Raw genomic sequence first — 12,444 nt, forward strand, 5'->3', positions numbered from 1 at the left:
TTTCTCTCTTTGAAAAAATCTGGCTAAGTACAGCCCCCACCCCATGGTTTAAAGCATCCACCTGTACAACAATTTCTTTGCTGTAATTTGGACTGGCTAACACATGGGCTCCTCCCAAAGCTTCTTTAAGCTTCTGGAATTCCTGCTCACATGCTGTGGTCCATGGTACCTTATCTGGCCTGTTCTTCCTTGTCAGGTCTGTGAGGGGAGCAGCCATGGTACTATAACTGTGAAACGAAAAAAGGCACCACCAACCAGGAATGAACACGAACCAAAAAAGAATCCAAAAACAGTTTATTCCACAAACGCTAGTACTGTTACAACACGTTTTCATCATCAACTTCCTCAGTGAATGAAAAGCAACCACTAAACAACGCTATATATACACAAAGCTACTAACATCAATTAAATCAATAAATCAATTCTTAAAAACAATTAATCAATTAGTTAATTATTCTAAAATAAACATTTTCACAAAGTAAAACTCATACATTTAATAATTTAATTAAAACCACATCTAATATTCACATCAATTTTAAATTCATCCAAAACTTTTATTAAATAACAAATGAAATAAAAAATAAATAGTAAATAATAAATAAAAACATTTGATTCAGACAATCTTTTAACTTGTAATATAATGTGTATGTCTCCACCAAGTGGTGAAACTAAATATGGCATTTAAATTAAATAGTTGTAAAAAGTGTATGTACATAATCTGTATAAAAGCTTATAAAATTGAGTTTAAATAATTATTTTAAATGAATGTTTACACTACATTCTGTGTGTATTAAATTGATGAAACAACTATAAAAGTTAAAGTTTGGCAGATCTAATTTTAAGTACAGGTGCAAGAGATACCATTTCAGGAGGTCTACTAGAATCCAACACAAGTTGCCAATAAAGCTCCCTATACTCAACAAGTGTTTCCCACATATCACCCCTTGGACTCATCGCAACCACTTCCAAGATAAAAAATTGAAAGCCAGATGTTTTACAAGTGGTGGTGTGCTTGTATAGTGCATTTTTCTAATTTTTTGTTCTTATTTAGTTTAGATGCTCGTAGATCCTCTGCTTTAACTTCCTTTCGCTTTTTCCAATATAAAATGATTCACATACCTTGCAAGTTGCTATGTAAACAATCCCTTTGGTGTTACAGTTAGCATAAGTGTTCAACATTAATTTCCTCTTCCTAGAATTCTAGAAATGTGAATCATTTTATATTGGGAAAAGCGAAAGGAAGTTAAAGCAGAGGATCTACGAGCATCTATACGAAATAAGAACAAAAAATGAGAAAAATGCACTATACAAGCACACCACCACTTGTAAAACATCTGGCTTTCAATTTTTTATCTTGGAAGTGGTTCATGAGTCCAAGGGTGGTATGTGGGAAACACTTGTTGAGTATAGGGAGCTTTATTGGCAACTTGTGTTGGATTCTAGTAGACCTCCGGGTCTTAATGAAATGGTATCTCTTGCACCTGTACTTAAAATTAGATCTGCCAAACTTTAACTTCTATAGTTGTTTCATCAATTTAATACACACAGGATGTAGTGTAAACATTCATTTAAAATAATTATTTAAACTCAATTTTATAAGCTTTTATACAGATTATGTACATACACTTTTTACAACTATTTAATTTAAATGCCATATTTAGTTTCACCACTTGGTGGAGACATACACATTGTATTACAAGTTAAAAGATTGTCTGAATCAAATGTTTTTATTTATTATTTACTATTTATTTTTTATTTCATTTGTTATTTAATAAAAGTTTTGGATGAATTTAAAATTGATGTGAATATTAGATGTGGTTTTAATTAAATTATTAAATGTATGAGTTTTACTTTGTGAAAATGTTTATTTTAGAATAATTAACTAATTGATTAATTGTTTTTAAGAATTGATTTATTGATTTAATTGATGTTAGTAGGTTTGTGTATATATAGCGTTGTTTAGTGGCTGCTTTTCATTAACTGAGGAAGTTGATGACGAAAATGTGTTGTAACAGTACTAGCGTTTGTGGAATAAACTGTTTTTGGATTATTTTTTTGTTCGTGTTCATTCCTGGTTGGTGGTGCCTTTTTTCGTTTCTTGGTTGTTTTTGCACCATTGGTCCCTGCTTTTGGTTATCAGTTTACTATAACTGTGGGCGAAGTTACTGTAGTACCCTGCTGTTCCTAAAAATGCCCTCACCTGCTTTTTAGTAACAGGTACTCCAACTTGAATTTCTAAACTCCTTCTATTTCTAAACACCTTAGCTCACCCTGGATACTATTTACTCTAACAATGTTATCATGTATGCATGAATGTAAATAATGTAAATAGTCTATTTTCCCTTTTTCCCCTCCCTTAAATTGGACTTATACTACCATCATAAGGCTCAGATACTATGTAACCACTGAAATACTCATGTCATCACATGATTCAGATGCTATGTAACCAATGTAATACATCATGTCTCTGATTTGTAATATAATTGTATCTTTAAATCTTTTATTTTAATTTGTTTTACCTTAATGTTTACTATGTAATGTGGAGTTTTTCTCCCTGGGCCTCCACTGAATATGGGCTCCTGAGCCCAGTGGACCTCCCCGGTCATCAAACTGAAATAAATAAATAAAATAAATAATCTTAGCACTCCCCACTCTATGTCCTAGGTAGGAGACCTCCACCATACCCACCTGACATTTGCTCAGCTTAATGTAAACCCTGCCCTCTGTAGTCTGCCCAGCACCTCCCTGACATGCTGAAGGTGCTCTGGCCAGGAATGGCTGTAGATGGCAATATCATCTAGGTAAGCAAGGACATACCCTCCTGCTCCTGCTAGGATATGATCTACCAGCCTCTGGAAAGTTGCTGGGGCATTCTTCATCCCAAAGGGCATCTTGGTGAACTCATAAAAGCCAAAAGGAGTCACAAAGGCTGACTTCCCTCTAGCACTGGGAGTCAAGGGCACCTGCCAGTAACCCTTGGTAAGATCAATGGTTGAAAGATACTTAGCCCCACCCAGCTGCTGTAGGGCCTCATCTGTCCAAGGCATGGGGTAAGTATCTGACTCTGTGTGACTATTTAATTTACTGTAGTCCACACAGAACCTAGTGCTGCCATCCTTATTTGGCACCAGCACCACTGGGGAGGCCCAGGGACTGTTGGACTCTTGAATCACTCCTAGTTCCAGACAGAAAAACCTCTGCGAGTATGGCAGTTGCATGGTCTTAGTCAAAATCAAAGGTATCAACAAAAGTAAGAGACCAGCATACAGTGGCACCAAAATTATCCTTTATTGTTAAAGGCATCTGCACTATGTACATAAATCAAGAAGAAACTGGTTTAGGCTTTACATTTACATAGCCTTCATCAGTGCTAATGTGTAGTTACTAAATCATTCTTTAAATACATAGTTAGAAGGACATGTGACCATTTAAAGATGCTCATAAGCCCTGGTTTAAAGAGACCTACTAGTTTAACAATCCATTTTCTCTCCATACCATTTAATATTTCATGCCACCCTAATTTATTACTTCTGGGTCTATCTTATCTATGATAGTAAAATTAAATATGGAATTTTTATGTATCATGGTATGTTTATATAGGGCATTGGTTTCTTTACAGTGTTTAATATCACTGAGATGATCAAAAATTCTAAATTTAAGGTGTCTCAAAGTTTGCCCTATATAGAATGCTGAACAGTTGCAACTAGCTAGGTAAACCACCCAATCATTGAGCAAATTCGCAAAAAATTAAATATCATAAACTTGTGGGGTATTTTGACTGCTGAAACTTTGGGTTTTTAAAATTCTGAGACAGTGAACACAGTGACCACATGGATGGCAACCAATTAAGGGATCCCCTATCAAAGTAACTTGAGTACGCTTCTTTTTGCCGACTTGATAGTGTTTATAATGATTAAAGTAGGCAGCAAGAGTTTTACCTTTCTTAAAAGAAAAATAGCATCTATAATCCAGAATTCCACTAAGTCTGATGTCAGAGGTCAAAATATTCCAATGATGTTGCACACTATCCATCAGTACCCTAGTATTGCTTACATATGTAGTAACAAGTCTAGGGCCCCCACCCACTCTTACATTTGGCTTTGTAATGAAGAAGGTTTTCCCGCTCCATATTGTCTACATAGTGTTTGGTATATAGAACATGGCCCATTTTATAACCTCTGTCCCTGAATCTAAGAACTAAATCATCCCTAAAGTGTCCTTAAGTATTTTCATCAGAACAAATGTGTTTCAACCTCATGAATTGGGACTTAGGGATATTCTTACAGATATGGGGTGGATGAAAGCTGGTGGCATGGGGAAGCAAATTGTATTCCGGGAATTTACAGTGAACTTTAGTGGTCAGCATGTGGTCTGAAGCCCTAGTCCCCAGCACATCCAAAAATTTTATTTTATTCTTGTCATAGTTAACCATAAATTCAATTCCCCATTTATGCTCATTTAAATATTCAATGAATTCCAATAGGTATTCCACATCTGCTCTCCACACCAATCAGCAGTCATCTAGATATCTCTTCCAGATGTCCATTTCTCCTATATACAGATTACGGGAGCTATCATAAATGATCTGTTCCTCAATATATGCCATAAAAAGATCGACATATATTGGGGCAAAGGATGCTCCCATAGCTGTACCCTTAATCTGTAAGAAGTATTTGTCCTGATAGAAAAATATATTTTTGGTGAGCACATGTTCTGTGAAGCAGAGGAGTAGTGTGTTGAAACCTGGCATATATAATTCTGTTTTATTTAACCAGTAACTTAAGGCTTTCAACCCTGCCCAGTGTGGGATGTTAGTATATAAAGCTGTAACGGCTAACGTACACATCAACCACTCTGGTTCTAGTTGTACTTCTGAAACGATCTGAAGAAATTCAGTAGTACCTTTAATACATGCTCTTACACATTTAAGAAGTGGTTGCAGGTATTTAGTAAGAAACAGGGACAGAGGTTCTGTAAGTGAGTTCCTACCAGAAACAATAGGTCTACCAGGGGGATTACATAAATTTTTATGTATCTTGGGCAGGAAATATATATACTGTGGGCATGGATTTGTGATGGTCAGGTGTAATTTAGTATTATCACTAATAATGCCTTCCTCCGCTGCTAAGGATAGGAAATCATCTAGTTGTTGCTTAAAGAAGAGGGTAGGATCAATATTGAGATGTGTATAATATCATGCAACAGAAAGTTGTCTATTAGCTTCCCTGTCATACTGAATCCAGTCTTGTACAACTACAGCCCCTCCTTTATTTGCCCTTATGATAACCAATTCATGTTTATTGGCTAACTTAACAATGTTGTCCATAGAGGTCTTAGAGATATTGTTAGCCATAGGGCTGTAGTTCCTAAAATGGAAATGTAGATCTTTGATTATAGCATTTTGAAATAGGAACACATTGTGATTCATACGGGGCATAAACAAAGACTTATTATATTTAAATTCATCAGTGATCTTTGAGGTTGTCTGATCCTGAAAAAATAATTTGAGGTTTAAATTTCTACAAAATGAAAGTATATTGTTAACAAAATTTTCTTCAGGAACACAAAAACCAGGAATAAATGATAATCCTTTATTTAAGATGTCTATATCTGAAGCAGTGAGGGTATGTGAAGAAATGGTTACATTCACATTTATTCTTTCCGTACAAACATTTGGAGGAAAGTCTCCATATTGCTTACTTACCCGATGTTTCCTGCCCCCCCCTCCTAGGTGTAAATCCTGCTGGGCAATAGAATTCCTCCTTTTCATTGCTGGAGAGCCTGTGGCACCTACTGTTTCAGTCTCTAATCCAGAAGATGATTCATCCCCTGAGGTATCTACACTTTGTGTGAATCCCTTTTTCAGAATAGATATAGTATGTTTCCTTTTGGAGGGGTTCTTACTGGGTTGTATAAATTGAACATGTTTATCTCTCCCTATATTAAAAAGGTCTCCCTTATTATAATCTCCTAAGTCTCTAAACTTCTTTTTCTTCCTCTCTTTGTGTTGAGTCACTTGTCCTTCTAGCTATGTATTTAAGGAATGATTTAGTAACTACACATTAACACTGATGAAGGCTATGTAAATGTAAAGCCAAAACTGGTTTGTTTTTGTTTTATGTACATAGTGCAGATGCCTTTAACAACAAAAGATAATTTTGGTGCCACTGTATGCTGGTTACCCTTAGTTCCAACATCTCCTGTACCTCCTCCCTCAGAGTCTGTTTGATTCTCTCAGGCACCATATAAGGGGCCTGCCTAATAGGCCTTTGGGGTCCTGTATCCACCTGGTGCTGCACTAGGAGGGTGCACCCTAGTTTCCCAGTGAAAATGTCCCCACATTCCTGCAACACTATTTGGATTTCTCAAACCTGGGTAGGAGATAGCTGCTGGGACATTGTTGCCCCTTCCACTGAGGTGTTAGCCCGAGCCTCACTGAGGAGATCAGTCCCCAGATCTCCCTCAGACTCCTCCTGCAGTCCACTGCAAATGCTCAGCACAAGGGCCTTTCTGTCATAGTAAGGTTTCATTATGTTAACATGGTACAATTTGTGCCCCTGCCTTCTGCCTAGCAGTTCCACCATGTAGTTAACCTCACTTACCTTTCTTACCACCTTGTAGGGTCCCTCCCAAGCTGCTTGCAGCTTGTTGTGTCTGACAGCAATGAGAACCATTACCTGCTGCCCCACAGCATACTCTCTAGCTCGAGCATTCATGTCACACCACACATTTTTCTGTTGTTGGGCTTCTGCCAGGTTCTCCTGGGCCCAGCCCATGAGTTCCCTGAGCCTTGTCCTGAGGTGTAGGATGTATGCCACAACAGAATCCTTGTGAGACTCGCACTCTCTTTCCCACTCATCTCATATTAAATCTAGAAGTCCCCTCACCCCATGCCCATACAGCAACTCAAAGGGTGAAAAACCAGTGGATTCCTGGGGAACTTCTCTGTAAGCAAACAACAGATGGGGCAAATATTTGTCCCACTCCCTCTTAAACTGATCTGCAAATGCCCATAGCATGGACTTGGTTGTAAAGTTTAACCTCTCAACAAGACCATTAGTCTGGGGATGGTAGGGGGTGGTCTTCATGTGCTTCACCCCACAGGACTTCCACAGACAAGCCAGCAGGTCTGACATGAAATTAGCACCTCTTTCAGTCAGTATTTCTATTGGGAAACCTACTCTGCTGAAAATCTCTTAACAAAGCATTTGCCACCGTCTCTGCCTCAATGGAGGACAAAGCCACTGCCTCAGGGTATCATGTAGCATAATCTACAATCACTAGGATATACTTTTTCCCTGTGGAACATGGGGTACTCAGAGGACCCACAATATCCATAGCTACCCTCTGAAATGGCTCCTCAATCACAGGCAAAGGCATCAAAGGAGCTCTCACCTTGTCTCCTGCCTTACTTACCTTTTGGCACTGCTCACAGGTCCTGCAATACCCTGTTACATCTCTGGAAATTCCAGCCCAATAGAAGTTCTGCATAATATGCCTATTTGTATGTTTTATGCCCATATGACCTGCAAAGGGAATATCATGGGCTATGACTAGAAGCGCCAGATGGTAGGCTCTAGGCACTACCAACTGCTATACTCTCTCACCTTCTAGCCCTCCCTCGGGGGGTCCACTCTTTGTATAGTAATCCTTTGTCCCAGTATACAGATTCCCCCTTTTCTTGAGAATCAGGTGCCTCCTTAGCTGCCTGCCTCAGGCCTTGCAATGTAGAGTCTGAGAGCTGAGCCTGTCTCAACTCTCTCCTTGTAACCCTTCCCAGCTCCCCTTCCACAGAACGTCTGGCATCCTCTGACAGTGGTGTCTCACTGTCAGCCTGGGTATTACTACTCACCTCTACTTTTGCAGTCACTTTGTCCAAAGGAACATCAGTACCTACAAGCAGCTGTAGCTCACATTCAGTCTCAATGCTACATTGTAGCTCCCTCCCTGAAGTAACCACTTCAGCAGTCCTGACTGCAAGTATGCAGTCTGTTTGGGTCTCCCCCAGGCTACCAGACCCACATGCTTGTCTCCTAGCCTCACTGCATGTAACTGTATAAGCACATGGTACTGCCTAATCCAAATCCTTCTCTATTAGGACATCTTCAGGCTGGTAGTTACATACCCCTGTTGTCTCAAGACAACCCACTATTGGCATTTTGTCTTTCCCACTTACTGGCTCCCTCACCTTTGGTTCCCCACTTTGCTTCTGTGGACACCTGTATGCCACATAGCCCCACTGGTTGCATTCAAAACATTTAACCCTAGCTCCTGGACATGTACCTGGACTAGTGGCTTTCCCTGCTGATGGCAGATTCTGTTGGGGCAGTCTGTGCTGCCCACCATGGGTTCCTTTAGACCCATGAGCAGTACTGCGGTTCCCTTTCCTGAGCAGAGCTGCCCTGCTTACCAGGTATAGGTCTCCCTTCTTCCACAACTCATCTGAAGTAGCATATTGTCTATCAGCTAACAAGATCCTCATGTCCTCAGGCAAAGTGCTAAGGGCCTGTTCCCTCATGAAAAGGTCTGCCAGCCCTTCAAAAGTGGTGACCTGACATCCACTCACCCACCTATGGAAATAAGTGCTCATTTAAGCAACATATTCATCCACACTTTCATATGCCTTGCGTCTATGCTCACAAAATGTTTTCCTACATGTTTTAGGTGTTAGCTTAAACAGTTCTAATAGACAATTTTTTACAGCAGTATAATCAAAACATGCAACGTCAGACATTTTAAATAGAACAGTTACAGCTTTACCATGGAGTAAGGGGGTCAGGAACTGTACCCAGAGCCCTTGGTCAACTTCATTCTGTTTACATACCCTCTCAAACATATGAATGAAACTATCAAAATGATCCCCCTCTTTAAACTGCGGAAAAAAATTATTGACCTTTTGTGCTCCTGGGATCTAGTTAGTCCCTTCCCCATTACCTCCATGACTCTGGCGAAGAGTCAGCATCTCCTTCTCATGCTGCCTCTGCCTCTCTTGTTCCTCAGCTTGCAGATGTAACAGTTTTTCATTCTCCTCAGCCTGTAAACGCCGCAGTCTCTCATTTGCTTCTAATTCCACACTCCTGGCCTCCAACTCAAGTCTCTTTAGCTCCAGCTGGATTTTTAAGTCCACTGCAGAAAGGTTGAGCTGTCCATTCTCCAAGGGAATTATATCTCCACTGTCAGTCTGATTGTCCTCCTGGTTGCTGTTTTCTGATACAGCTGAACCAAGGCTGCAATCAGGTCTACCTTAGTCAGGTTTCCATGCACCAGTCCCCTAGCCTGGCACATCTCCACCAGCTGGCTCCTTGTCAGCTTTCCATACTCCTCTGCTGACATGCTGCCTGCTCACCCTGACTAACTAAAGTAACAAAAGAAACAAAACAATGGTGATCTGAACTCTGAGTATTCACTGCGTGGATATTTTAGAGTATAAAAACACCTTCAAAGCTCACTGTACACAAGCTACAGGATTCACTCTACCCACACCACTACAAGCCAATTAGTATTTGCCAATTAATTAATATGTGATATGGATATCCCACCTATTGCCAAACAATTAATATGTGAGGATATCCCAACCACTGCCACCAATTAATATATGACACCCGTGCCCTGGCCCAGCAATCAAGGAGCCTCAATCCTCACCACTAACACCAGAGAGGGCATCTCATATGAGAGGAAAAGGATAACAAATACAATAAAGTGAAATTTCCCTTAAGAGCACACAGAGATCACAGTCAGTCCAGGGCTGGTCACTCCTTTGCTTCTCAGGTCCCCAATAAGACTCCCCACTGGCACAGCTATAGGGTCCAGATCTCAGCCTAGCTGAGCGAGCTAAAATTTCCAGCACCCTCTCTGTCCAGCCAGGGCTTCATGTCCCTGCCCAAGTAGTTCACACACACACACACACACACACACACACACACACACACACACACACACACACACACACACACACACACACACTTTGAGATAAGAGTTTACACAACCACACAGACACTTCTGGGGAAAGCTGGCGCAGGTTCTCCAGCTGTGCCCCTTTTACCCAGACTATATGGTAGTAATTACTGCCACCACCCAGCTAATAATTATCAGCTACTCAAAGGTCCTTAAAAGGGTGTCCAATTATTACTGTGCAATATTATTATCCAGTTGGTAGCTGTGACTAAACAAAATGAACCGAGTGAAGGCAAATACAACAAGCAACAAACTAGTAAAAGGAAATCCAGTTGTCTCAAGCAGAACTCTCTTTAAACGTAAAAAAGTTTATTTTACAACTTAAAATGATTTTTGTCACCCCACATAGGGTAACTTTCTCAGAATTAAAAAACGGAAACAAAGTAAAAGTTTTTAAACTAACCCGCACTAGTCATCACATGACAACATAAGCTAGTCATCACAATAATCCATTTAAACATGTAATCAATGATTAAATAGGGTTTAAAAATTTATCGCACAAAGACAACCTGATAAAATCCTGTTAATAATTCAGTGCATACGAATTAAAAACTGATTCTAAGTAAAAATCTGCGTATTACAATATGTTTAAAATAATATCAATTGTGATACACACAATTTTCACCTTCTTAAACTTATTAACTTTAACAAGCAAGAAATGTTACAATTTTTGTTTAAACCTGGATATGAAAAAGCATTTAGAACCAGTTGCCATTCTAACACATGTTCCTCAAGTAGTAAACCAATAGGGCCACCTCTAATGCCTGGCAAAACCTGGTCAATAGCTTTGAAGCAAAACTTGTGACCCCCACACAAAAAAGAATGCTTAGCTAGTGCATTACCACTTTTGTTTTTATTTATGGAATAAATATGCTCATAAATTCTTTCTCTAAACTTGCGGTCCGTTTTACCGATGTAAAACGCCGGACAGTCAATGCATGTTTAAACACTGTTTAATCATTGATCACATGTTTCAATGGATTATTGTGATGATTGGCTTATCTTGTCATGTGATGACTAGTGCAAGTTAGTTTAAAAACTGTTACTTTGTTTCAGTTTTTTAATTCTGAGGAAGTTAACCTATGTGGGGTGATGAAAAGTGTTTTACGTTGTAAAATAAACTTTTTTACGTTTAAAGAGAGTTCTGCTTGAGACAACTGGATTTCCTTTTACTAGTTTGTTGCTAGATATGACTAAACAGTCACGGCTTATTAGAGTGACTTGGTACAGTACTCTAGAGCTTAAATTATCTCTACACAAACCAGTCACAGTTAAAAGGTTTTAAAATATTTAATAATAAATAATTAAAACCACAAGACAATAATTTCTACTACACAGTCAGTGCTAGCCAAGAGTTCAGAGATCACACAGAAATACTTAAAATAAATCAGTAGTACAGTTCTGACATCACAGAAAAAATACTTAGTCTAATCGTTCTAGCTTCTAGCTATCCCTAAAAGAAAACACAAGTCTACGATAACTTAAATGTGAGCAAGAGGCAGTGCTGTGAGTTGGATGATCAAGACAAAATGCTTAATGCCTTCTGATTCTCTCTGTTTAAATTGCTATTGCAGTTCTGATAAACATTACATCATCTCTTTTACACTTTCCGGGAGTTCCCAGGCTACACATTAACTGCATTTACATTCTTAACATAGGTTCATAGGTTCATAGGTTCATACTAGGCTATCTGCCCTGGGGCAATTATAAGCCTAGCCCGATTCTGTATGGCTTACTGATTTGAGTATACTGTGCCCTTTTTAAGGTTTAGTTTACTGTGCCTCTGTCTAATAGGGACACGGGAGTAATCCCTGGGACAAACCTACGATCCCCCATCCACTTATCGAGATTCTTCTTGAAGAGATTCAGTGAGGTGCTCTGCCTCACATGAACTGGAATTCTATTCGAGAGCGAAGGGAGCCTCTGGGTTATGAATCTGTCCCTCCAGCAAGTTCTATTTATTTCTGTGCTGAGGTTCAAGTCCCTCGAGCGTGTGGCTCTAAGGGATTTAGATTTACTGAGGTGGAGTATGTCCATTAATTCTGGATTTGACATAGCTTTGTATGTCAGGCATAGATCGCCTCGAAGTAGGCGGTATGCAACTGAGTAGAGCTGGAGTTTTTTAACCTAGCAGTATATGGCATCTGTTTGAGACCCTTGATCCTCTTGGTGAGATACTTTTGGGTTTTTTCTAATTGCTGCAGGTGTCGGGTAAGGTACATCCCAAAAGGGGCATTGTATTCTATGATGGGCCTGATGAGGGATGAATAAAGGGGCACGATTACCTCTCTTGATCTAGATGTGAAACCCTTCGTGATGAGGTGGGCTATGTAGAAGGTCTTTCTAACCACTTTGGCAATGTGGTTTTCAAAGGAGAGATTGCTATCAACTTGGGTCCCCAGGTCCCTAATAACTTTCTCTGTACTTAATGGGTTTCCGCCTATGTGGTAATTTGTGGGCACATTGTTTTTGCCAAAGGGTATGACTATA

This window comes from Protopterus annectens, chromosome 7.part1 (genome assembly GCF_019279795.1).
Source record: "Protopterus annectens isolate FY-2018-M chromosome 7.part1, PAN1.0, whole genome shotgun sequence".
Taxonomy (NCBI): Eukaryota; Metazoa; Chordata; order Ceratodontiformes; family Protopteridae; genus Protopterus; species Protopterus annectens.